The sequence below is a fragment of the Bos indicus genome, chromosome 10 (genome assembly GCF_029378745.1).
Source record: "Bos indicus isolate NIAB-ARS_2022 breed Sahiwal x Tharparkar chromosome 10, NIAB-ARS_B.indTharparkar_mat_pri_1.0, whole genome shotgun sequence".
Classification (NCBI taxonomy): Eukaryota; Metazoa; Chordata; class Mammalia; order Artiodactyla; family Bovidae; genus Bos; species Bos indicus.
The window spans coordinates 42,407,748-42,435,142 of record NC_091769.1 but is presented as its reverse complement, the minus strand read 5'-3'; the positions used below and the strand labels follow the sequence as shown (position 1 = coordinate 42,435,142).

The window sequence follows — 27,395 nt, the reverse complement described above, 5'->3', positions numbered from 1 at the left end:
CTGGAGAGGGAGCTGTCCTTACCATTGGGGATTTTCCTTGCAAATGTAAACGTTTCTTACAAAAGAAACGTTTGGTTTTCAAAGAGTCTGCTGTCTCTTACAAAATAACCAGGGTGGCAAATTCTGTTCCCCGTTGAAGGCAGGAGGAGAAGGGCACGCAGAGGATGAGATGGTTGGATGGCATCACCGACTCAATGGACCTGAGTTTGAGCAAGCTCCGGGAGTTGGTGATGGACCAACGCCAAGCCTGGTGTGCTGTAGTCCATGGGGTTGCAAAGAGTCAGACCCAACTGAGCGACTGAACTGAACTGAGCTGAGAGTAGCTGAGGTGTAGCAAGTTTAAAGAAACTGTTGTAGAACGTACACAGGCTATTACAAAGCAGTTTCTCTTTTCAACGAAATGTAGAAGATTTAGTCAACACGTGGATGCTTGGTGTTTTGTATGGTGGCTTTTCATGTTAACTTCACTCACTTTAAGTCTTAAAATCTGCATTCCAGATTCTTGAAAAGAAGGAGTGCTATTCCTTTGTTCTTTTTTTTTTTCCAAGCAGAAATCTCAACGGGCTCAGTTCTCTCTCACCACCTTGTAGACTGACCTTTCTGACAAGGATGTCTTCCTGTTGAAGAGACAGCATGCTTCTTGTTCCTGCTGTGTGTATGTGTGTGTATGATCACTGAGCGGTTGTTAAGTAATCTAAAATAATGCATTTTAAGCCAAAGCAGTGCTTAGCCCTAATATGCCCCAGGATAGTCTCATGAACAGCCATATAGGCTTAGGAAGCTAGATGGCAGAGTAATCACACAGTTAAAGGCTTTATGTGGGGTTGGAGAGAAGATAAACCCTGTCTTCATTAAAAAAAAAAAATGAAATTCCTGTTTACCTGTCTGAATGATAGAAAAGAGGCAGTTGAATGTGATGTTTAGGAGGTTTAGGAGGAACAATTTTTTCCAGGTTACTGAGATATAATTGACATATAACATTGTGTATTTGTAAAGTTTGCAGTGTTTGATACAATATATTTACATATTGCAAAATGATTACTACTCACCACAGCATTAGCTAACACCTCCATCACAGAAACACCCTATCAGGTAATTACCCGCTTGTTTGGTGGTAAGATCATTTAAGATTAGTCTCTTAGCAACATTCAGTGTATGATACAGTATTATTAGCTGTAGTCACCATGCTGTACATTAGATTCCTAGAACTTGTTAATATTATGACAGTTTGTACCCTCTGGCCATGGTCTCCCCATTTCTCCCACCCTGACTCCCTGGTAACCACCAGTCTACTTTGTTTTTAAGAGGAACAATTTTTTTTTTCTTTTATTGAAGTAGAGTTGCTGTACAATATTGTATGTTACAAGTGTACATATAGTGATTCACTTTTTGAAGGTTATACTTCATTTACAGTTATTATAAAATATTGGTTATAGTCCCTGTGTTGTACAGTATATCCTTGTAGCTTATTTTATACCTAATAGTTTGTAGTTTTTAATACCCTACCCCTATTTTGCCCCTGCCCCACTCTCTCCCCACTGATAACCCCTAGTTTGTCAGGCGAACATAATAACCACTACACTACAGAAACATGCCTTAACCCCTAGTTTGTAAGAGGAACAATTTTCAAGGTTAAAAAAAAATCAGGAAAATTGTCCACTATGACAGGAATTTGATTATCATAACCAACTTCATGCAAAAGTGTTCTTTAACCCTTTTGTGGGGTTGTCAGTGGGGTAGGGGGTGTATTAGAAGCATGGAGTTGGAATGAGCCTGGATGAAGAGTGTCTTCCAAGCCCTTTTAATGATTACCCTGTTATTTAGGCTTCTCCTCCTTATGGTCTCACCTGTAAAGTATACATCAAGTCCTTTATGATTAAATAGGTTTAGTTGCTCAATCACGTCCAACTCTTTGCCACCCCATGGAATGTAGCCTACCAGGTTCCTCTGTCCATGGAATTCTCCAGGCAAGAATACCAGAGTGGGTAGCCATTCCTTCTTCAGGTATCTTCCTGACCCAGATTGAACCCGGGTCTCTTACATTGCAGGCAGATTCTTTACCACTAGGGGAAGCCCTTAAATTATGATGCTAAGTAACAAATGCAAATGACTTAAATACTTAAGACAATTGATTACAGATTATGCAACCAAGGAAGAATATAATAGGGTAATAGGCGCCTGGAACTGTGGAGTCACCAAGCTTCCAATCCTCAGGCTTATGACCTCAGCCCAGTCATAGCGTTTCGTTGTCTCATTTTTCTTATTAGTAAAAATGGAGCTTACAATGGTACCCATATCACAGAGGTAAAAACATCTTAGAAGCAGACAAGATAGGAAAGTTGCCCAAGCCCAATCCATCCACAGAGTTGGAGACTATAGGACTTAAGGCTCAGAGGCATGTTCTGCACCCCCCTGCCGAGGTGGGCAGAGGGTAACCAGGAAGGAGCAGCCAGTTCCAGTGGCCTCAGACCCAGTGACTGGTGAGTCTGCTATGAGAGCCTTGAAAGCAGACATCTTCATCTTTGTATCCCAGGTCCTAGTGTGTGTCATTGCAGGGGCATAATAAGTGTGTGTTGACCTGAGTGTATGAATGCCCCAGGAAGAGATATTCTTTCTATTTTAATGACTGTGTTGAGATGGGATAAAAAGTATTAATATGAGAGAATCTGTGGACTTTCCATCCTGTACCCTGGAGTCCATCAAGAGGACTCTGCAAGGGTCAACTTGGGTTCTTTATCTCCCTATGGGGAGATGTGTATGTGTGTGTTTGTGTGTGTGTGTTGGTTATAAACGAGGCATTTGTATTCATATGCTTGGATTGCCATAACAGAATACCTCAAACTGGGTGGCTTCAATAAGAAAAATTTGCTTTTTCACATTTCTGGAGGCTGGAGTCCCTAGATCAAGGAGCCAGCAGGGTTGGCTTCTAGTGAGGTTTCTCTTCCTGGCTTGCAGACCATGCCTCCTCATTGCGTGCTCACATGTTCTTCCCTCTGCATTTTCTGCACTCCTGGTGTTCTCTTCTTGTTGGATTGGAGCCCCACCCTTATGACCTCTTTTAATCTTAAATACCTCCTTCAATGTCCTATCTCCAAATACAGTCCCATTGGTGGCCAGAGCTTCAACCTAGGAATTTTGTGCAGGTGGCATGCGATTTGGTCCATGACAACCCTCTTCAACACTCTTTGAGGAATTGGAGGAAATATCTTTAAAATTATTCTTACTACTAAACACTGTGCTTGTTTGATCATGGCACAGTTCCAGGGCTGGCCCAAGTGAATCCACAACTTTACGGGAGTCACAAAGTAACTTAACTAGCAGAGCTCCCTGCAAACATACCAGCAAACCTAGTGGAGGCAATCCTGGAACACAAATTCTCTTTATTTTGTTTGAAGTTCAAAGCTAGTTGAACACTTCTGGGGTCTCATTCCATACTGGTCTTTTTGATTCCTTTCTTCCCAATAAAGGGAGACCCGGGTTCAGGCCCTGGGTTGGGAAGATCCCCTGGAGAAGGAAATGGCAGTCCTCTCCAATATTCTTGCCTGGAGAATCCCATGGACAGAGGAGCCTGGAGGGCTACAGTCCATGGGGTTGCAAAGATTCGGACATGACTGAGCAGCTAACACTTTCACTTTTCCCAATAAAACCCAGAAAACATGGCTTAGCCCTGTGTGCATTTGTAGATTGTTCATCAGTGTGTGGAACTGTGTTCACATATTCAGCCTCAGTCTCTACTTAGAGCAGAAAGAACTTTTCAGGAATCAGCAAGTAAGTGGGGAGAGATTTCCCTGGGTGACCCTTGAAATCACCCTTGGTCTCTTTTTAATACTGACTTTGAAAATACCTCTTATTTGTCTCGTTGGTCAGGGCCAGGAAGGGCCAGGAAGAGGGGCAAAGGAATGTGTCTCCACTCTAGAAGGCATCCCTAGTTTGTGAGGACTGATAGAAACCCACTCCTGGGTCTTGGGCACAGATTACATGGTGGAACTTCTCTCTCTCCTGGTTACTCCTCCTTGATGTTTATAGCCAGCTCTCTTTTTCAACAACTTTACTAACTTTACCTCAGTATTTTTCTGGTTTTAAAAATTGAGCCTCCCAGGTGTTTATTTTGTAATTTCCAGCCAGTTGACCTTACCTTACTTAGAATCTAATGACTTTTATCTAATAACATTTTTTTTTAAACTGTAGAATCCTCTTGCCACCTTTTCAGAACACATCTACATATTTTATGTTATTTCCATTTCTGATAATTTTACTGATAAATCTGTGTGGGAACTGAATCTTCTTTATTAATAAGAACAGCTCTAGAAGGTATAAAGGGAGCCCTGAGGAAAATGAGACTCACTTTTGGACCCTAAATTTAGCCAACATTCCTCTTTGTAGTGTTATTCATTGGTATTTATTTACATTGTTTTAAAATTCAGCATCTTCATTACTGGGCCTGGGTGGAAGTCTGATAAAATATTGATAACAATCCACAGTGTCAGCAAATAAAGCCTGCTTGGGTTAAATAACAGCATACAAAGAAAGATAATGAACAGCAGAAGGAAGAAGGGGACTACTTCCCCATGAGTGGCAGAGACAGAGCTGTGGGCATTCAGTGAGGGAGACAGTGTTGTAGGCTGGCGCAGTGGCACTCTGCAGAGGAGGGAGGCCCTGCTGGGGCCTTTTGGGATCTGAGGCAAGGAAGGAAGTGGTGGGGTAGGGGTGGCGGGGAGAAAGGGCTGCGGAGCGAAGAAGCTAGGGTAGCTTGGAAGAGGAACTGAAACCCTGTGAACAGTAATTCTATTGTAACAGTGCCTTCCTGGAGGCCATATCTGTGCCTGGCACACCTGTAAACATACTGTATATTGTCTTTTAAAATATATATATATATATATATACATGTATTTAAGTTTTATTTATTTCTTTTGGCTGGGCTGGGTCTCTGTTGCTCTGCAGGCTTTTCTTCAGTTGCTACTTCAGAGGCTACTTTTCTTTGTGGTGTGTGGGCTTCTTGGTGCAGTGGCTTCTTTTGTCTTAGAGCTCCCGCTCTAAGCATGTGGGCTCAGTAGCTACAGCTCCCAGGCTCTAGAGCACAGGCTCACTAGTTGTGGCGCAGGGGCTTAGCTACTGTACAGCACGTGGGATCTTCCTGAATCCGGGCTTGAACCCACGTCTCCTGCATTGGCAGGTGGATTCTTTACCACTGAGCCACCAGGGAAGCCCCTATATACTGTCTTACTTCGTGCTGACCTGTGACCTTGGCAGGCAGTTAACATGATCCTCCTGAGAAATGAAGCACGGAAAGGTTCGGAAGTCCATGTTCTGAACCACCAACAGTCCCTCCATGGAAAAGAGGGTGCAGGCCAGGTTGGAGGGAGATGAAGCATCCTGGATTTAGAATACTGGGGAATTCGGTGTCTTAGGAAAGTGAGAAGATGTTGTTCAGAATTTCAGTATCCCTGGTCCACAGTAGTTCCGGACTGCGCTGGCCAGACAATTCAGAGCCGATTTTTAGGGCGGCAGCACAGTGGAGAACGAGTTCTCACTCAGCAGGCAGCTATTCTCGGGAAAATGAAAACAGAACGACTCCACAGTCGTTTCCTCAAAATACTGCTGAAGCGGTTTCTGGGGGGAACTATCTCCCAGGTGAAAGGAGGCAGAGAGGGAGTAAAAGGAAACTCTGAGAGCAGCCAGAGGGAAGGCAGAAATAATAACACCAGCCACAGGCGAGTAAGGGAGGTGGGCCGGCGTGCTGAAAGCGCAGGGATATTGTTATGGTTCTAATCAAAGAGACAGCAAATGTCGGAGAGAAGCATTTCCTGCTGATAAAAGGTCTGCAATGACTGAGGAGTTGACAGTGGCTGAGAGACAGGGTTCTTTGGGAGACGTGGCAGCTGAAAGGAATCCCCATTTTCTCTTTGTGCCGCGCTTTACAGTTGGCCAAGTGCTTTTTCTCTCTGTAATCTGTTTGACATCAGTGCTGTGAAGCATGGCATTGTCAACACTGTGACAAATAAGGAAAGAAGCTGCAAAAGAGAAAGGTCTTATCTGAATTCCTGTGGCTGCTTAGACGGAGCTGAGAGCAGAACTTGGATCAGCCCTGTTAGCCTTCAACACCCTCTTCTGTCAGGAGGACGAGCAGGGTCATCCGAGAGTAAAGGAAACTTTGGGAAAGAAGCTATCGAGACACCTTGGAAAAGTTGAGAGTCCTGGGGACTGTATTCGTGTCTAATGACTTTGGAAAGTTTCTTTGAAATCCTTTCAGTTAAGACTGAATTGTATAGGAACATCTTATTAATTTATATTCAGGTGACCAGAAAAAGCAACCTTCAATACAAAGAATTTGAATTATCTGATACCCTTGTTCTAGCAGGAGAAGAGTAAAGCATTCATTCTGGATTTTTTTTTTTTTTTTTAAAGACTGATTATTTGCCTTTGCTCTCTTTCCCCAAGGAAATGCTTTTCTGTTTTCGCTCTCTCCTTCATAATGACACTTTGCATTTGCTTTAAAGACACTGGGCTTCTACTGGCAGTGCTCCCTTTAATAGCAGAGCCACCTCACTGAGCTTAGGGATCCAGTTTCACCACTGAGTTTCCTGTAGATTATATTTATTTTGACTTTTCCAGTACCAACATGGTGAGATTTGTGTTCTCCAGTTTCATTTTCTGATGCTCTTCATACACATAGGTAACTCCATTTTCAGTCCATCTCATTCTGTCCATGGTCTTGGTGTTTCTCCCTTATTCTTCTATCAAACCATTGCTATCTGGAATTTTACTATCTTTCCATGTGGTCAGCTATTGATTGCTGTGTAACAGATTGCCCTAGATTTGGCAGCTTAAAGCAACAAACATTTCTAGGGTCACAGTTTCTGTGGGTCAAGAATCCAGACACTGGTTCCTGATCTCTTGTGAGGTTGCAGTTAACTGGTCGGCCAGGGCTGCCAACATGCGAAGAGCCGGAGGGTCCATTTTCAAGATGTCTCATGGGGGTTGTTGGCAGCAGCTACAGCTCCTTGTCACGTGAACATTTTTGTAGGGCTTCCTCAACAGTACAGGATCTAGGACAAAGAAGGAGGCGGTGAGAGCACCCCAGATGGAAACTCCAGTCTTTCTATAACCTACTATTGGAAGAGACATCCTATCACTTCTGCTTTAATCTATTCAATAGATGTGATCCAGTAAGTCCATTCCATACTCAATCAGAGAGAAATTAAACTCAACCTCCATTACAGTCCTTAATATATTGAGAGAGTTGTTTTTGTGGGGGTGCAGTTGGGGTGGGGAGGGCTGCACCACCTTAGTTGCCCCATCAGGGATGGAACCCAGGCCCTGGCCCTGAAAGTGCCAAGTCCTAACCACCGGACAGCCAGGGAATTCCCAATCATGGTTGTTTTAAATTCCCATTTGATCATTTCAACATCTTTGCCATATCTAAGTTTGGTTCCGATGCTTGCTTTCTCTCTTCAAACTGTTTTTTTTTTTTTTTTTTTGCATTTTATTATGTCTTGTGATTTTTTGTTCAAAGTGGGATGTGATGTATTGGTTAAAAGGAACTCCAGGAAATAGTCCTTCAGGGATGTGGTGGTAAGTTTTTTTTTGTGGGGGCAGAGGAAGTGTTCTACAGTCCTATGATTAAGTATCAGTCTCTTAGCGAGCCTGTGCCCCGGGACTGTGAACTTCACAAGTGTCCCCACCGTCTTAGGAGGGACAGGATGGCTAGAGGGATTAGAGTTGGGCATTTCCCTTCTGCTGGGTTAAATAGGCTCTGATAAAACCCCAATAATTTAGGATCTGGTAAAATAATTTATCTTGAGGGCAAGCTCTGTTAGAACAGGATACTCTTGATTATTTCAAAATGGTTACTTTCCCCTTCCCCATGCAGGAAGCACCAGGGGATTTTTTTTTTTTTTTTTCATTTCTTCACTGTAAGAACCTGGAAGAGCTCCTGGAGGTAAAACTCATAGAATCCCCACCCCCCCCATTATTTCCCACCCCCGCATCCAATGATTGGGTCCACCTGGGATTTTCATCTCTCAGATTTATCCACCCTGCTGCTGCTACTGCTAAGTCACTTCAGTCGTGTCTGACTCTGTGCGACCCCATAGACGGCAGCCCATCAGGCTCCTCTGTCCCTGGGATTCTCCAGGCAAGAACACTGGAGTGGGTTGCCGTTTCCTTCTCCAATGTATGAAGGTGAAAAGTGAAAGTGAAGTCGCTCAGTCGTGCCTGACTCTTAGCGACCCCATGGACCGCAGCCTACCAGGCTCCTCTGTCTATGGGATTTTCCAGGCAAGAGTACTGGAGTGCAGTGCCATTGCCTTCTCCATATCCACCCTGAGCTTCCAGCAGTTTGTCAATTACAGTTCAGGTTTTCTTACCCCAGCAACTGTTTCTGTGGAGCTTTCTGCCTGTGGATTTCTGCTCTAATAAGTTGTAATTCTCAGTATCCCCCTGTCTCTCCAGTTTTAGGGGTGTTACCTTGTAACCTCAATTCTGCCAGATCTAAGTCGAACTGCTGATTTTTCAGTCTGTTCAGCTTTTTACTTGTTAGGATAGAGGGATGTCTTTTTTAAAAAAAAAATATTGAAGTATAATTGTTTACAGTGCTGTCGTAACTTCTGCTGTACAGCAGAGTGATTCAGTCATACACATATATATTATTTTTCACATAATTTCCAAACTCCCAATCCATCCTCCCCACTCCCTGCCTGCAACCACAGGCTGTTTGCTGTGTCTATCATATGGGATTTGTCTTTGTCTTTCTGACTTACTTCACTTAGTTTGACACTCTCTAGGTCCATCCATGTTGCTGCAAATGGTATTACTTCAAGAGAGAGGACTTTTAATCTCCATACATGTTAACTGCAAGCCAGGTTTTTTCTTTAAACATTTTTTTTTAATTTATTTTTTATTAGAGTATAATTGCTCCACGATGCTATGCCAGTCTCCACTGTATAACAATGTGAGTCAGCTATGAGTACACATATCCTGTGCCTCCTGAGCCTCCCCGGTAAGCCAGGGGTTTTGTAACATCATTATTGTGATTACCATGTGACTGTGTTTTCTGGCCCATTTTCTACTCAGTGTTACTGAGAAATTACTACATGCCAGGCACTGTTTCCAGTGCTCTACTTGTATAATCAGCAACTCCGTGTGACTAGTACTGAACTTAGTTTGGGCTCTATAAAAACAGAGTCTGCAAAAGTGATTTGTGTGCATGAGGTTTATTAAGAGAATGTTCTTAAGGAAAACTGGTAAGGGAGAGAGGGAAGCAGAGTAAGAAAAGAGAAGGTACTACACAAGGATGGGATTTCAGGTGAAGTATGGTCTCAGCGTGATGTCTGGGGGCTCTGGAGTGTAAATGGTACTTTGCCTCATTGCTAGGAATGGAGGAGGGCTTTTGTACCCTCACCTCAGCTAGTCATTAGTTAAAAGCCATGATGAGGGCCCCCCTACTCTTTCCACTTTACAGATGAGAAACTTTAGGCACAGAGAAGTTGAATAATTTACTCCAGTTCACATGGCCAAAAACTGGTGGGATTGTATTTGGACCCTAGGCATTCTGGCACTGTGGATATATTTTATACTGTGTTTAAAAAAATTATCTATTTTTAGAAGTCTCTGCCTCCGTTGGCCAGCAGGCTACTTGAGAGGGAGGAATCTGGAGGAGTGTCTGGCCCCTTGCCTGGCCCACCGTGCTTCATGGGCTTGGAAGTGATGGAGAACTCGCCTAGGTAGTGGCCAATCATCTCAGGCTTGATTTCCACCAGGTTGAAGCTGGTTTTAGAAAAGGCAGAGGAACCAGAGACCAAATTGCCAACATCCGCTGGATCATTGAAAAAGCAAGAGAGTTCCAGAAAAACATCTATTTCTGCTTTATTGACTATGCCAAAGCCTTTGACTGTGTGGATCACAATAAACTGTGGAAAATCCTGAAAGAGATGGGAATACCAGACCACCTGACCTGCCTCTTGAGAAATTTGTATGCAGGTCAGGAAGCAACAGTTAGAACTGGACATAGAACAACAGACTGGTTCCAAATAGGAAAAGGAGTTCGTCAAGGCTGTATATTGTCACCCTGCTTATTTAACTTATATGCAGAGTACATCATGAGAAACGCTGGGCTGGAAGAAGCACAAGCTGGAATCAAGATTGCCAGGAGAAATATCAATAACCTCAGATATGCAGATGACACCACCCTTACGGCAGAAAGTGAAGAGGAACTAAAAAGCCTCTTGATGAAAGTGAAAGAGGAGAGTGAAAAAGTTGGCTTAAAGCTCAACATTCAGAAAATGAAGATCATGGCATCTGGTCCCATCACTTCATGGGAAGTAGATGGGGAAACAGTGGAAACAGTGTCAGACTTTATTTTTTTGAGCTCCAAAATCACTGCAGATGGTGATTGCAGCCATGAAATTAAAAGATGCTTACTCCTTGGAAGAAAAGTTATGACCAACCTAGATAGCATATTTGGAGAAGGCAATGGCACCCCACTCCAGTACTCTTGCCTGGAAAATCCCATGGATGGAGGAGCCCCGTAGGCTGCAGTCCATGGGGTCACTAGGAGTTGGACACGACTGAGGGACTTCACTTTCACTTTTCACTTGCATGCATTGGAGAAGGAAATGGCAACCCACTCCAGTGTTCTTGCCTGGAGAATCCCAAGGATGGGGAGCCTGGTGGGCTGCTGTCTATGGGGTTGCACAGAGTCTGATACGACTGAAGCGACTTAGCAGCAGCAGATAGCATATTGAAAAGCAGAGACATTACTTTGCCAACAAAGGTCTGTCTAGTCAAGGCTCTGGTTTTTCCAGTAGTCATATATGGATGTGAGAGTTGGACTGTGAAGAAAGCTGAGGGCCGAAGAATTGATGCTTTTGAACTGTGGTGTTGGAGAAGACTCTTGAGAGTCCCTTGGACTGCAAGGAGATCCAACCAGTCCATTCTGAAGGAGATCAGTCCTCGGTGTTCTTTGGAAGGAATGATGCTAAAGCTGAAACTCCAGTACTTTGGCCACCTCATGCGAAGAACTGACTCATTGGAAAAGACTCTGATGCTGGGAGGGATTGGGGGCCGGAGGAGAAGGGGACGACAGAGGATGAGATGGCTGGATGGCATCACTGACTCGATGGACTGAGTCTGAATGAACTCCGGGAGTTGGTGATGGACAGGGAGGCCTGGCGTGCTGCGATTCACGGGGTCGCAAAGAGTCGGACACGATTGAGCGACTGAAATGAACTGAACTGAACTGAACTGAAGGTCTTGCGGTTGTAGACGCTCATCATGCTGTCCAGCATCTGTGGCAGGAAGATCCGTTTGCGCAGGTGCGTCTTCACCACCTCGGGCTTCTCCGGGGGCAGCGCATCCTTCCTGGCCTTGCGCAGCCGCTTCAGCAACCAGTCTTGCTTCCGCCGGAGGCCGCGGTTCAGCAGCCACCGCCGCCGCTCGCCTTACGGCTGCTTGTACGTAGGACATGTCCAGGTCGTAGAACACGGTCGAGATCCACGCCACGGTAGGTGAACTTGCGGATGGTCTGCTTCTAATTCTGTTCCACTTCCGCCGTCTTGTCGGCTCCTTGGAAAGGATCTGTGCTGCATTTCAAAAAGGCATACTCATGCGCTTGTCTCATTTGACCTTCCAAAAGCTCTGTGAGGTAGTTGGGGCATCGATCATTATTATAAAATTTCAAATGAGAAAATTGAAAGTTAGAGCTAGGTTTTTAAAATACTCCAGGTCTTGGTCTTGTTCTGTCTCCGGGTAATGTCTTGCTCTCTTAAATCAACCCCCGTTTGTTGCACTGACTGTATGATTACAATGGTAATCACCTGATTTAGGAGCACATCACTTAATGGATACAGAGTATCTATATTGTGTGCTGTTCGCTGTTCCTATTATTGAAATGGAAAACTTCATCTCTCCAATAGAGGAAGGGTCCTAGCTTCTACTTAGATGTTGTTTTAAATCACAGGCCGACTAGCTCTCAAATGAATGGATTTACTGCTTTGTAATTGCAAAGTAATAACAAGAACAACATCCCATTGCTGAATTCCTGATTGCAGAAGAGTTAAAAATTGTGTAAAAAGAACTTATTCATGGAAACAACTCAGGATGTTATTGGGGAGAATCATACAATTATTTATTATCTTCATTGAAGAAAAGAAATTATAAAGTAACAAAGAGGTAAATTTCAGCAGAAAATGAGGAAGGAGAAACTCGGGGAAAAGCTATTCCATTTAGGGAATAGTAACTTGAAATGGAGCTTCTAAAATCAGCGTTTAGGCATTAGCTTCCCCCCAATCAACATTCAGAAAACTAAGATCATGGCATCCGGTCCCATCACTTCATGGCAAATAGATGGGGAAACAGTGGAAACAGTGGCTGACTTTATTTTTCTGGGCTCCAAAATCACTGCATATGGTGATTGCAGCAATGAAATTAAAAGATGCTTACTCCTTGGAAGGAAAGTTATGACCAACCTAGACAGCATATTAAAAACCAGAGACATTACTTTTCCAACAAAGGTCCGTCTAGTCAAGGCTATGGTTTTTCCAGTAGTCATGTATGGATGTGAGGGTTGGACTAGAAAGAAAGCTGAAGAATTGATGCTTTTGAACTGTGGTGTTGGAGAAGACTCTTGAGAGTCCCTTGGACTGCAAGAAGATCCAACCAGTCCATCCTAAAGGAGATCAGTCCTGGGTATTCATTGGAGGGACTGCTGTTGAAGCTGAAACTCCAATACTTTGGCCACCTCATGCGAAGAGCTGACTCATTTGAAAAGATGCTGATGCTGGGAAAGATTGAGGGCAGGAGGAGAAGGGGACAACAGAGGATGAGATGGTTGGATGGCATCACTGACTCGATGGACATGGGTTTGGGTGGACTCTGGGAGTTGGTGATGGACAGGGAGGCCTGGCATGGTGTGGTTTATGGGGTCGCAAGAGTCTGAAATGACTGAGCAACTGAACTGAACTGAACTGAATCTCAGGAATATAAGAAGGCAAACAGGACCAAGTTTGCACTGAAATAGCACAAAGGACAAATGTGTGGTTTGCATTTGCTGCTTCTGTTTCTTATTCCTCAATTCCTTGTGAATCCTCCAAAGTCTGATTTCTACCTAGTTATTTGCAGTTGCTCCCAGATTCATTCTCTACTCTTTCCCTGTTGTTTGTATCAAGCCTACAAAGCCTTTCTGTCGCACATGTATCTTGGTCTTTGTTTTGGCATGCTGGATTTTTAGTTATGGCATGCAAACTCTTTTTTTTTTGATTAAAGAATAATTACTTTACAGAATTTTGTTGTTTTTCTGTCAAATATCAACATGAGTCAGCCATGGCCCATGAAAGGAGCAGGCAGGACACTAGGATGGTTTCTCAGGCAGCGCTTCAGTCTCTGTCATTTTCAGCTCAGTAGACAGCACCCTTTCTTCCCTGTAGCCCCAGCTCATGGTAGGCAGCCTCGGGTCCTGTCCTTTCCACCAAAAGTCCTGATTCTGGTTTCTGGCATCATTGTCTCCTTCTTTTGTTCTGTTAGGCCCAGGGGTGGCAAAAACTTCATGGTATTGCTAATCTCTGGATTGCCTCATTGTCCCTTTAGTGTCTCAGCTCTTCCATCACTTGGGTAACTAATTACTTTTATTGAGTTTCCTTTACTTGAATTGCCTCTCCTCAGTTTTTAATTATTTGTGCCACTTATAGCTCTGTTCTTGATCTCTACAGTTTTCTTTCCGCACTGCTTTGACTCAGTGAACTTACCATTACCTCTGCCACTGGTATTTGCCTCTAGTACCATTTTTCTACCTGCCTAGAGGATGTCCCCACCTGGCAATGCTGCAGAACGTTTGAGATCCAGATGCCCCCAAGTTATTTAGAAGACAGAGGTGATGGTGGGGGCGGGGAGCTCTTTGGCTCAGAGATATTTGGAGATTGAGCAATAGTGGTAGGGAATAGCAATAAGTATAAAGAATATTGTGGGTAAGTGACATGAAACTTAGATGATTTTTCTGCTTTCCACCTGCATGGCTCTAGTCCAGAACCTCAAGCTGCATTGCTTACAGGGTTCCAGGCAGGTAACATAATTGAGTGAAGTGGGCTGGATGAAAGAAAAATGGTCTCTTGATTTATATCCTTTTGACACAGAAACACTTTGTGTGCATATTATAACACTGTGGGAATGCTCTTCCCTTCCATAACGAAAATGTTCTCTTCCATTTTTCAGGAAAAATTCAGCCCTGTTTTGTTTTTCCACTTTGGTAGAGACTTACAGGTTTCTCCTGCTATTCAAAAGTAGAGCATTCCTAGGAAATCTTCTTTAAGCTGAAAGATATAAGGCAAAGAAGCAATTGCCTTAAGACACATCTTGCTAATGGAGGCACAAGATAAATAGAGAGAACACATAGATGCTCACAGAGACAGATCAATGTTACGGCGGCCTGATGCTGAGATGCTGTGTATCATTTCCGAGGAGGGAGCTTAGTGGGGCCACTCTGGCTTCTCAGGGTGCAAGCTAGATTCTCTTAAGTGTTTAAGGGCTCACTGCAAAACGAATGTGGAACACTATTTTTGATTTTCATCTTTCTTTGGTAAAAGCAAAAATCCTTCTCTGATTTCTTCTGGTTGGTGAAAACAGGTACTAATGTACCTCTTTTATAAAAGTAAAGTGATGAAAAGCGAACTTTTGAAAAGCAAGGGATACCTGTGGATCCAGAAAAGTACTTTTCTACTATAAGTAAACACCCCTGTTTACCTTGAACTTACACAGTGCTCTTTGTCAGTTATATCTCTTCTTAAGTTTTATTTTTTGTGTGTGTGTTATATGTCATAACATATATTTCACTAAAACTGGAAGAAAAAATATTGCAAATTTAAAAAGAAAGAAAGAGATTTCCCGCCAGCAGGCCCTGAGTGGTAGATCCTTGCCTCTAGTGGCTCGCTACGACCGAGTGGTTGAGCCTCAGCAACGGTGGCTATGTCGCGACAGAACACACTGCATAGCTTCTTCCCTAAGTTTCCAGGCGTGAATAATGCCAACAAAGCCCCTGTCAGGGCCTCAAGTGAAAGCAGAGCCACTGCCACTAGCACCGGGGCCTCCCTTCCCCCAGGCGGGGATGTGGCCTGGAGCGAGGCAGGGCCAGAGCCCCTAGCGGTTACCATGTCGGGGGCCGAGGCCAGGAACCTCAACGGAGGGCTGCGGAAGTCGGCATCCCCTGCGGTCCCCACTGGCAGTTCTTGTGACTTCTCACCAGGTGATTTGGTTTGGACCAAGATGGAGGGTTACCCTTGGTGGCCTTGCCTGCTTTATAACCACTCTTTTGATGGAACATTCATTTGTGAGAAAGGAAAGTCTGCCTGAGTTCATGTACAGTTTTTTGATAATAGCCCAACAAGGGGCTGGGTTAGCAGAAGGCTGTTAAAGCCGTATACAGGTTCACATTCAAAGGAAGCCCAGAAAGGAGGTCATTTTTACAGTGCAAAGCCTGAAATACTCAGAGCAATGCAACATGCAAATTAAGCCTTGAATAAAGACAAGATTAAGAGGCTTGAGTTGGCAGTATGTGATGAGCCCTCAGAGCCAGAGGAGGAAGAAGAGACGGAGGCAGGTGCCACTTATACATCAGATAAGAGTGAAGAGGAAAATGAAATTGAGAGTGAAGAGGAAGTGAGGCCAAAGGTGCAAAGATCCAGGTGAAGTAGCTGCCAAATAAAAAAAACGAAGGGTCATATCAGACTCTGAGAATGACATTGGTGGCTCTGATGTGGAATTTAAGCCTCTCCATTGGCAGGTGGATTCTTATCCACTGTACCACGAAAGAAGTCCCATACACCTCTCCTTCATTATCCCTGTCCTGGGAAGCTAACCTGTGTGTGTGTCTTGCATCCATAGCCTTTCTACTTGGTTTCCTGCTGCTTTTGGCCAATAAGAGGCATGCGGGGAGAGAGGAGAAAGGGAGGGGATCAAGGTCTCAAAGTAGATTATATGCGTGGCTGGGCAGTGAAGGTCATCCCTCTTGAATTATGACTTTGGCTAAACTGAGGAAATTATGAGTTGAGTAATATTTCAACCTGCTACCCAAAAAAACTAGATCTGCACCTCAGTAGCTATGGTCCTTGACAAGTCTTAACAGAGTTGCAACTTCTGTCAGAGGTCTTTTTTAAAAATATTTATTTATTTTTATTTATTTATTTGGCTGTGCCAAGTCTTAGTTGTGGCATGTGTATCTCAATCTTTGTTTCGGCATGCTGGATTTTTAGTTATGGCATGCAAACTCTTTTTTTTTTTAATTTATTTTTAAATTGAAGGATAATTGCTTTATAGGATTTTGTTGTTTTTTGCCAAACATCAACATAAATCAGCCATAGGTATACATATGTCCCCTCCCTCTTGAACCATTCTCCCATCTTCCTCCCCTTCCCTCCCCTCTAGGTTGATACAGAGCCCCTGTTTGAGTTCCCTGAGAGGTGCAGCAAATTTGATTGGCTATCTATTTTACATATGGTAATGTCATTTTCCATATTACTCTCTACATACATCTCATCCTCTCCTCCCTTCTCCCCATGTCTGTTCTCTGTGTCTATTTCTCCATTGCCGCCTTGCAAATAAATTCACCAGTATCATCTTTCTAGATTCCATATATATATGTTAGTATATGATATTTATCTTTCTCTTTCTGACTTACTTCAGTCTGTATAATAGGCTCTAGGTTCATCCACCTCATTAGAACTGACTCAAATGTGTTCCTTTTTATGGCTGATGAACTATGGACAGAGGTTCGTGACATTGTACAGGAGACAGGGATCAAGGCCATGCCCAAGAAAAAGAAATGCAATAAAGCAAAATGGCTGTCTGAAGAGGCCTTACAAATAGCTGTGAAAAGAAGAGAAGCGAAAAGCAAAGGAGAAAAGGAAAGATATACCCATTTGAATGCAGAGTTCCAAAGAATAGCAAGGAGAGATAAGAAAGCCTTCTTCAGTGATCAGTGCAAAGAACTAGAGGAAAACAATAGAATGGGAAAGACAGAAAACTCTTCAAGAAAATTAGAGATACCAAGGGAACATTTCATGCAAAGATGGGCTCAATAAAGGACAGAAATGGCATGGACCTAACAGAAGCAGAAGATATTAAAGATGTGGCAAGAATATACAGAAGAACTGTACAAAAAAGATCTTCATGACCCAGATAATCATGATGGTGTGATCACTCACCTAGAGCCAGACATCCTGGAATGTGAAGTCAAGTGGGCCTTAGGAAGCATCACTAGAACAAAGCTAGTAGAGGTGATGGAATTCCAGTTGAGCTATTTCAAATCCTAAAAAATGATGCTGTGAAAGTGCTGCACTCAATATGTCAGCAATTTGGAAAACTCAGCAGTGGCCACATGACTGGAAAAGGTCAGTTTCCACTCCAATCCCAAAGAAAGGCAATGTCAAAGAATGCTCAAACTACCACACAATTGCAGTCATCTCACACACTAGTAAAGCAATGCTCAAAATTCTCCAAGCCAGGCTTCAGCAATGTGTGAACTGTGAACTTCCAAATGTTCAAGCTGGTTTTAGAAATGGCAGAGGAACCAGAGATCAAATTGCCAACATCTGCTGGATCATTGAAAAAGCAAGAGAGTTCCAGAAAAACATCTATTTCTGCTTTATTGACTATGCCAAAGCCTTTGACTGTGTGGATCACAATAAACTGTGGAAAATTCTGAAAAAGATGGGAATACCAGACCACCTGACTTGCCTCTTGAGAAACCTGTATGCACCTCAGGAAGCAGCAGTTAGAACTGGACATGGAACAACAGACTGGTCCAAATAGGAAAAGGAGTACATCAAGGCTGTATATTGTCACCCTGCTTATTTAACTTCTATGCAGAGTACATCATGAGAAACGCTGGGCTGGAAGAAGCACAAGCTAGAATCAAGATTGCCAGGAGAAATATCAATAACCTCAGATATGCAGATGACACCACCCTTATGGCAGAAAGTGAAGAAGAACTAAAAAGCCTCTTGATGAAAGTGAAAGAGGAGAGTGAAAAAGTTGGCTTAAAGCTCAACATTCAGAAAACTAAGATCATGGCATCCAGTCCCATCACTTCATGGGAAATAGATGGGGAAACAGCGGCTAACTTTATTTTTTTGTGCTCCAAGATCACTGCAGATGGTGACTGCAGCCATGAAATTAAAAGACGCTTACTCCTTGGAAGGGAAGTTATGGCCAACCTAGATAGCATATTAAAAAGCAGAGACATTACTTTGTCAACAAAGTTCCGTCTAGTCAAGGCTATGGTTTTTCCAGTAGTCATGTATGGATGTGAGAGTTGGACTGTGAAGAAGGCTGAGCACTGAAGAATTGATGCTTTTGAACTGTGGTGTTGGAGAAGACTCTTGGGAGTCCCTTGGACTGCAAGGAGATCCAACCAGTCCATCCCAAAGGAGATCAGTCCTGGGTGTTCATTGGAGGGACTGATGTTGAAGCTGAAACTTCAATACTTTGGCCACCTCATGCGAAGAGCTGACTCATTTGAAAAGATGCTGATGCTGGGAAAGATTGAGGGCAGAAGGAGAAGGGGATGACAGAGGATGAGATGGTTGGGTGACATCACTGACTCAATGGACATGAGTCTGGGTGGACTCTGGGAGTTAGTGATGGACAGGGAGGCCTGGCGTGGTGTGGTTCATGGAGTCACAAAGAGTTGGATATGACTGAGCGACTGAACTGAAATGAACTGAATCATGGAACATGTGTTCTGGAGGAGAGCCCTCAGAGATTTAATGATGTGGTTTAATCAGTCAAGAAGATGGAAAAAGGGTCGTTGTTGGCTGATGTTTTGGACATATCTGCTCATGGAGGATGGCAGGAGTGCCCCAGTGTGGGCAGTGAGCATGTGGCCACTGAGGGCAAATGGAGAGAACACACAGGGTACTATTCGAGGTCAGTTTCAAGGAGCCCAGTGGAATGTAGCTGGTCAATCAACTATTAATTGAATAGCTACTTCATACCTGGGAGAACTCTATTCATGGGTCTGCATTTCAGCAGCTGGAGTTTAGCCACAAGAAGGTGACTAAAAATATGGTGTTGATGGTAGAGGAATTGGACTTTGGGTAGGTTACCAAGGCAGGGATGCAATGACAGGGGCCCCAGGCAGGGGTCTCACTCCCCACAGAATATGGTAGGAGTGTCATTGGACTTCTTAATCTGAGACTATGAAAAGCATAGGACTAGCAGCCAGGCCAGAGTCCCTCCTTAACCCCAAGGAGTTAGTCTTTAGTGGTAGAATTTCAGGCATCGTGGAAGATAATAGATAACAGCTCACAATTATTGAGCACTTTCTATGTGCTAGGTACTGTTCAAAGCATTTCATGTGTATTATTTCATTTAAGCTTCACAACAACCTGTGCAGTAGGATGTGTTATCCTTCTTTTTTAAAGAAGGTAACCAATAACTTTCATTTATTTAAACAAAAAAATTATTTATCTATTTTTGGCTGCGTCAGGTCTCAGTAGCGGTATCTGGAGTCTTTGTTGAAGCGCGTGGGCTTCTCTCTAGTTGTGGTGTGTGAGCTCGTAGTTGCAGTTCATGGGCTTAGTTGCCCCAATGCCTGTGGTATCTTAGTTCCCCAAACAGGTATAAATCCTGTGTCCCCTGCATTAGAAGGCAGATTCTTAACCACTGGACCACCAGGGAAGTCCCTTATCACCCTTATTTAAAAAATTAAAAAAATTTTATATTGGAGTATAGTTGATTAACAGTGTTGTGTTGGTTTCAGGTGTACAGCAAAGTGATTCAATTATACATATACATGGATCTATTCGAGTAATCCTAAATAAGATATGGTTTTTGACACAAGTGAACTTGATATGCATGCATGCATTGGAGAAAGAAATGGCAACCCACTCCAGTGTTCTTGCCTGGAGAATCCCAGGGACAGACGAGCCTGGTGTTGGGGTCACACAGAGTCGGACACGACTGATGCGACTTAGCAGCATTCTGTTAGACAGTTAGAATAGGAAAAAGGAATCCAGAATGGTGGTGACTGAAAGACAAGGAAGGGAAAAACTTGCGACAGTAGAGCAAAGGAAGGTTTGAGGACCGGAGTGAGGACCTCAGGTAAAACAAACAGCACTCCTGGCTAGCCCAATTTACATAGAGCAGGCCCAGGGGGAGGAGGAAAAACATATAAAAGGAGGAGACAAAATTGGGCCAGGTGCCTCTCTTCTCTTTGAGTCTTTTGGGTCAGCATGCTCTCACACTTCAATTATGTATTTTCCTTTCCTTTTTAAATAAAACTGAGCTGTAACACTGGCCCATCCATCGCTTCAAATTTTTGTCTCGGCGAGACAGAACTGAGGAAATTACACACACCCCTGACATCTATGGTGCCATTTCTTGGATTTAACCTGGCTGAAACAATCTCGGCATGGTCCCGCAAGGAGGAGGCCAAGCACAGCAGGAGCCCAACTCAGTGAAAAGCTCCCACGGTGGAAGGTGAATGCAAAGAAAACCCAGAGCAGGGGAAGTGACAAGAAGCCCAAACGAGCTCAGCAGAAAGCTCACACGGCTCAGTCTCAAATTCCAGAAGACCTCCGGTTAAGGTAGGAGGTCCTTGCTCCTATGGCTGGAAGGACATATGCTTAACAGAGTCTTAATTCCTTTACAACCTCTCGTTTCTTGTTTCCTCAAACCCCCAGCGAACAGGCGAGGGGCAGTGAATGCAACTGAGGGACTCTGGAGAGACTACTCCTCAGTGTGTTGTGAAGGCTCCACTATCCTCTGCGCTCTAGTAGCTGTTACCCAAGCCGGTGAGGGTTCTTCTGTCCTTAATCTTCTTTGTGCCAAGAATCAGGCCAATGAAAACTGTGAGCACAGGTCAGGTATTTAGCAGATTTTCCAGCAGGTTATGAAGGGGATTCCTCAGCATGTTTTTCCCACTGCTTTTTCCTCATGTCCTTCAGCTCCTCTCTTCTGGGACTTGAGCCTGGCCAAAACTTATGGTGCTTGGCTTCAGGACCTAATGAATCCCAGGATCTGACATCTCATTGCAAAAATTCAGTTAGAGACACAGCAATAGTTAAGAGGTGGATTTGTTCTGATATAGAGAGAAGCACACTCCACAGGGTGTGGGCCATTGCAGAGGGCAAGTGCTTCGGCCATGGAATGTGGTGCGGCTAGTTTTTGCCAGCTAGTGAATTCATATGCTAATGAGTGGGAGGATCATCCCAATCACTGGGGAACCACCTACTCCTCTGTCTTTTGACAGTGTCTTGGAACTGTTCTGCCACCTCTGGGAGTGTCAGTTAGCTTGCAGATTGGGGATCAAGGTTTAGTTGAATTTGGCTTGTCATCTTGGACCCCTTTAATTTTAATCAGTTATTGTTATGCCCTTGGGCTATGCCATTCTTTCAAAAGTTGTGTCCTGCCCCCTTCCCTCCTGTTTCATGCTCTTTTCCTGAACCCAGTCTGGGCCCACAATGTTGCCTCTACAATTTTCTGAAGGGACAACCAGAAAATAGCTGGCCCTTGGGAGGGAAATACTGTATAATATCCAATCCCTCTAAATATTCAGGCCTTCATCCTCCATGTTTCCTACAACATGTGCAACAACAGCATCTCTCAGTGAACCCACTAGGGTTGGTGACAGGCACTCAATGCCTACTAAAAGTCCATCTGTTGGCATCCCTTCAAGGGCAATTGGGCTTCTGGGGATAATGTTCGCCACTTTGGGAGTTAGCTCTATAGGCCATTTGGGCCCAGACCCTTACTGCTGCTGCTGCTAAGTCGCTTCAGTCGTGTCCGACTCCATGCGACCCCAGAGACGGCAGCCCACCAGGCTCCCCCGTCCCTGGGATTCTCCAGGCAAGAACACTGGAGTGGGTTGCCATTTCCTTCTCCAATGCATGAAATTACCCCTCTCCTAAAGTTACAAACATATCCCTGGATCAAATCTCCACTCCACTTTTATGGAACATCTGGTCTGTTGCCGCTTATCAATTTGTTCTTAAGCTTCTTACTAACTCCTGCAACCAGGACCCTGCCCCCTTGTGGGCAACATTATTCCACCCTGTTTATTACTAAGATACTCTTAATGCTCCTAACAGGGCCAGATAACTCACTCCTTTGTCATCACTTCTGTTATTACCTAAAGTGGGTCTGTGACAATGAAATGTTTATCATGGGAGACACCCTAACCTGCTCTTATGGAGGACTAGGGGAGGAAATCAGTGACTTACATTCCCTTAGAGCAGTAAGAGAATAAGGTTTATGGCCGCTTCATCAGGTTCCCAGTCTCAGGGCACAGGCTTGGATTGCTTTACATCATGATATCTATTCCCATCTGTGGTGAACAAACTGGCAATGAGTTAAGATTACAACCTACCCAGGACTGGTCACACTGGAGACCTTGGGGACGCCCAACTCCAGTCTGTGGGTCCCATGAGGTCGACCTGCCTCGACTTGCCTAGGAATCTGGTCCTTGAAAGGTTGTCACACCTCACCCTGCTCAGGGACCCACCAGTCCAGGGGTCCCAGGAGATCGACATGCCTTGATCTGCCCAGGGACCCAATTCTCAGGAGGCCAACATGCCTCGACCTGCCTGGGCATTCGATCTCCAGGAGGCTGTCATGCCTCAGCTTGCCTGGGGATTGGCACCCTGACCCAGGGACACCTGGCTCTCAGGTTGCAATGGTACTGGGTAGGATAAGCTTCAAAAAGACTCACCCCTAAGGAAGTCCACCCATGGAAACTGGAGGAGGCCTATTAGTTTTTTCTTTTTTCTTTTCCTCCCTGTCATCACTGTCTTTCAGATGGGAAATAACCAATCCACTTCCTGACAGACGCCCCTGAGATGCGTCCTTGATAATTGGAAGCTGTTCCATCCTCTAACTCTAAGAAGTCGATAAAATTCTTTTGTGCCACTGCGTGGCCACAGTATCCTCTGGGGAACAAGGAACACTGGCCTGAGGGTGGGAGTTTAAATAACAATACCATTCTTCAGCTAGACTTATTCTGCAAAAGACAAGGGAAATGGACAGAGATCCCCTATGTCCAAATTTTCTTCCAACTAAGAGATATGAAGGAACTCTGTCTTAAGTATGGGTTTGTTATATGCCCTAAAAGTGAGCCTACTAGGCACATAGTGTTAGGCACAGACAACCAAGAGAAGGAACCCACCCCCATGAAGGCTCACCTCCCACAGCCCCCGAGTTGCCTGGTGCTCCTTCCTGTATCCAAACATGCCCCCATATCTGGGAGCACCCCCTCCACAAAAGCCAACTCCAGTATGTCTCTTAGTTGAAACTGGAGGAGAATTTGGACCAACCCAGGTCCATAAGCCCTTCTCCCTCATAGAACTAAGACACATCAAACAAGACCTGGGAAGCTATACAGATGACTCAGGCAAATATATAGACACATTCCAACACATTACCTTGGCCTTTGACTTGACATGGAAGGACATCATGGTCATATTTAGTCAAACTTTATCTGACCCTGAGCATGCTGGGGTCTTAAAGGAAGCCTGAAGCTATGCTATGGGGCTTCACATGTCAAGCAATAAATACCCAGTAGGGGAAACTGCAGTCCCCTCCTCAGATCCTAACTGAAATTAAACTGACCCTGAGCACATCTGAGAAAGGGATCATTTTCTGATTTGTGTGAAAGCAGAACTGAAAGCAGCCCAACAAAGAGTAATCAGCTATGCCCGGGTCTTAGCAATAACTCAGGAGCCCAACGGGAACACCATTGCCTTTCTGGAAAGGCTAAAAGAGGCCCTCCAAAAGTTTACCAATTGGGACTTAGACTCTTACGAGGGACAGGTGATTTTAAAGGACAAATTCCTGTCCCAATGTGCATCAGACATCAGGATAAAGTTATAACAGCTACAGCAGCAGGACCCTGCTGCCTCTTTAGATGAGATGGTCCAGACAGCTATCAATACCTTTTATAACAGAGAACAGAAGAGGGAAGCCAAGGCCCAGGAAAGGGAGAAAAGAGATAAGGCATGCCCAGATGCTGGCCGCCTTCCAGGGAAGCCCTATGGCAAACCCCGAGTTTTTGAAGGACAAGGCACCAGGCAAATGCCTAATCTGTAGGCAGGCGGGGCATTGGGCCAAAGAGTGTCCAAACCGTGATAAGTCTCCTAAAACGGCTTGCTACAAATGCCATCAATTGGGACATTGGGCTGCACTCTGCTCTTGGGATCCAAGAGCCTCAAGGTCAAGCGGTTCAACAGGACTGAATCAGCCCACTCCAGCCAGCCCGCCTGTCACAGATAACCATCATGGGGCTAGAGCCAAGGGTGCAACTGGATGTGGCAGGTGAGTCTGAGAATTTCTTGGTTGACACAGGGGCTACCTACTCTGTCCTGACCTCCTACTCCAGAGCCTTCTCCTCCCAAACCTGTACCATTTTTGGGTGCTGCAAGAAAAACAATTACTAAAAGATTCACCCAAGCACTTCTTTGTTGCTGGGATGGACAAATATTTTCCCACCAGTTTCTGGTGGTCCCTAAGTATCCTACTCCCTTATTGGGAACAGATAGACTAAACTGGGGACCACCCTTGTGATGGGAAACTTTTCAGCCCCTAGAGCCCTAGAGCTTCTGGTTACTACTGAGGAACCCATTACACCCTCTCCAATAGAGAGGGACCAAAATCTATGGGAGGACAAAATTAACCCCCAGATGTGGGACCAGGGGACTCCTGGATGAGCCCACCAAGCTGAACCAGTCATCATTGTCCTCTGAGATCCCACTCGGTTTCTTAACTAGAAACAATATTCCCTCAGAAGAGAAACTCAGGAAGGACTACAGCCTCTAATAAATAAATTCCTTGCCTGTGGGCTATTGGTCCCCACCAATTTGCCATGTAACACCCTGATCCTCCCCTGTAAAGAAAAAGGATGGAATCTGGCTAATGGTTCAAGATCTCTGGATCATAAATGAAGCTGTAGTCCCCCTCCATCTCATAGTACCCAATCCCTATGTAATCTTGGGAGAAATCCCACCCAGTGCCAAGTGGTTTACAGTCTTGGATCTCAAAGATGCATTCTTTTGCACACCACTGGCTAAAGAATCCCAATATTTTTTTGCTTTTGAGTGGGAGGCTCCAGGAGAAAAACACCAACGGATGACTTGGACAGTATAACCTCAGGGATTCAGAGATAGCCCCAACCTGTTTGGGCAGGCTCTTAGCCCGAATCTCTTAGATCTGGACCTGGGGCCAAATGGGAAGATATTACAATACGTAGATGACCTACTAATCTGTTCTCCAGATGAGAAAAATGCCCAACAACACGCAATTCAGGTTCTAAACTTTTTGGCAGAGAGAGGATATAAAGTCTCCCATGCTAAGGCACAGATGGTCGAGACAAAGATCACTTATTTGGGAGTTCAGACTACACACGATCCAGGAGGCTGTCCTCTGATCGAGTACAAGGAATCCTCCAGTTGCCCTCCCCAACGACTGGAAAACAATTGTGAGCTTTCCTGGGGCGAACTGGGTATCGTACAATCTGGATACCCAACTATGGTCTAATTGGCCTGCCCGTATATGAAAGCTTGAAGGGACGTGATGATTCAATCCCACTGATATGGGGAACTCCTCCAAAGAAGGCATAGGCTACACTAAAACAAGCCTTAACTCAAGCACCTGCCTTGAGGTTGCCCAGACCCAGAAAAAGCATTCCAACTTTCAGTTCAGTTCAGTTCAGTCGCTCAGTCGTGTCCAACTCTTTGCGACCCCATGAACCGCAGCACACCAGGCCTCCCTGTCCATCACCAACTCCCAGAGTCCATCCAAACCCATGTCCATTGAGTTGGTGATGCCATCCAGGCATCTCATCCTCTGTCATCCCTTTCTCCTCCTGCCTTCAATCTTTCCCAGCATCAGGGTCTTTTCAAATGAGTCAGCTCTCCACATCAGGTGGCCAAAGTATTGGAGTTTCAGCTTCAACATCAGTCCTTCCAATGAACATCCAGGCCTGATCTCCTGTAGGATGGACTGGTTGGATCTCCTTGCAGTCCAAGGGGCTCTCAAGAGTCTTCTCCAACACCACAGTTCAAAACCATCAATTCTTCAGCACTCAGCTTTCTTTATAGTCCAACTCTCACATACATACATGACTACTGGAAAAATCATAGCCTTGACTAGAAGGACCTTAGCTGGCAAAGTAATGTCTCTGCTTTTTAATATGCTGTCTAGGTTGGCCATAACTTTCCTTCCAAGGAGTAAGCGTCTTTTAATTTCATTGCTGCAATCACCATCCGCAGTGATTTTGGAGCCCAGAAAAATAAAGTCAGCCACTGTTTCCACTGTTTCTCCATCTATTTGCCATGTCCACGAAAAAGAAGGAATAGCCTTGGGAGTGTTAACTCGAAGGTTGGGACCTGAGCCCCAGCCTGTAGTTTACTTATCCAAGAGGCTTGACCCAACTGCCTGAGGCTGGCCTCCCTGCCTTCGAAATCTTGCAGCTATTGCAATCCTGACAGAATAGAATCCTTTAAAATTCTATTTGGGGGGCAAACTAAATATTTTTACCAGCCACCAAGTGAAAGAACTCCTAAATGGGAGGGTCATTTTTGGATGTCTGATCAAAGAATCCTCAGATATCAAGTAGTGCTGATGGAAAATCCAGGCTTCAGTATATCCCCTTGTGAGGTTCTTAACCCAGCCACCCTCCTGCCTACCCCGGAGGGCTCTCTCCCCTTTCACTCTTGCCTAGAAACCTTGGACCACTGGACAAAACCCCGAGAGGGATTGTCAGAAGATCCTCTGACCAGTCCTGAGGAAATCTGGTACACTGATGGAAGCAGCTTTGTTTTGGATGGAAAAAGAAGAGCCAGATATGCAGGAGTCTCCAATTTTGAGACCATAGAGGCTAAACCTTTGCTACCAGGTACTTCAGCCCAATTTGCTGAGCTCATAGCCCTGACTTGAGATTTAGAGCTGGGAAAAGGAAAAAGAGTAGCCATTTACACTGACTCCAAGTATGCTTTTCTGGTGCTACATGCACATGCTGCTATTTGGAAAGAAAGAGGCCACTTATCCACCCGAGGGTCCCTAATCAAATATGGTGATCAAATCCTTAGGCTCTTGGAAGCAGTCCATCTGCCTGCTGAGGTTTCAGTCTCCCACTGTAAAGGACACCAAAAAGGGAGCACGGAAGTCGCATGAGGGAACCAAGCAGACAATCAGGCAGCTAAGAGAGCAGCATTACAGAGCAATGATCTAATATAGGGGTTGTCACCTTAGTTCCACAGACTAATTTGCCAGAAACTCCTTCTATACTGAAGGTGAGACTCTTAAAGCTAAGAGTGAGGGGCTTTCAAGAAAATCATATGGGGTGGTTCCAAAAGGAGGGACTCCTTTTTTTGCCTGGGAACCTCCAATGGAAGTTGGTTAATTCCTTACATGCCACGACT

At 44.6% G+C, this 27,395-nt stretch overlaps 1 pseudogene; it reads right to left on the bottom strand.

Annotated features, from left to right (window-relative positions):
* Nucleotides 1-9,630: 9,630 nt before the first annotated feature.
* LOC109564344 (small ribosomal subunit protein uS19 pseudogene) lies at nt 9,631-11,617 on the bottom strand (annotated as a pseudogene).
* Between the last annotated feature and the right edge of the window lie 15,778 nt (nt 11,618-27,395).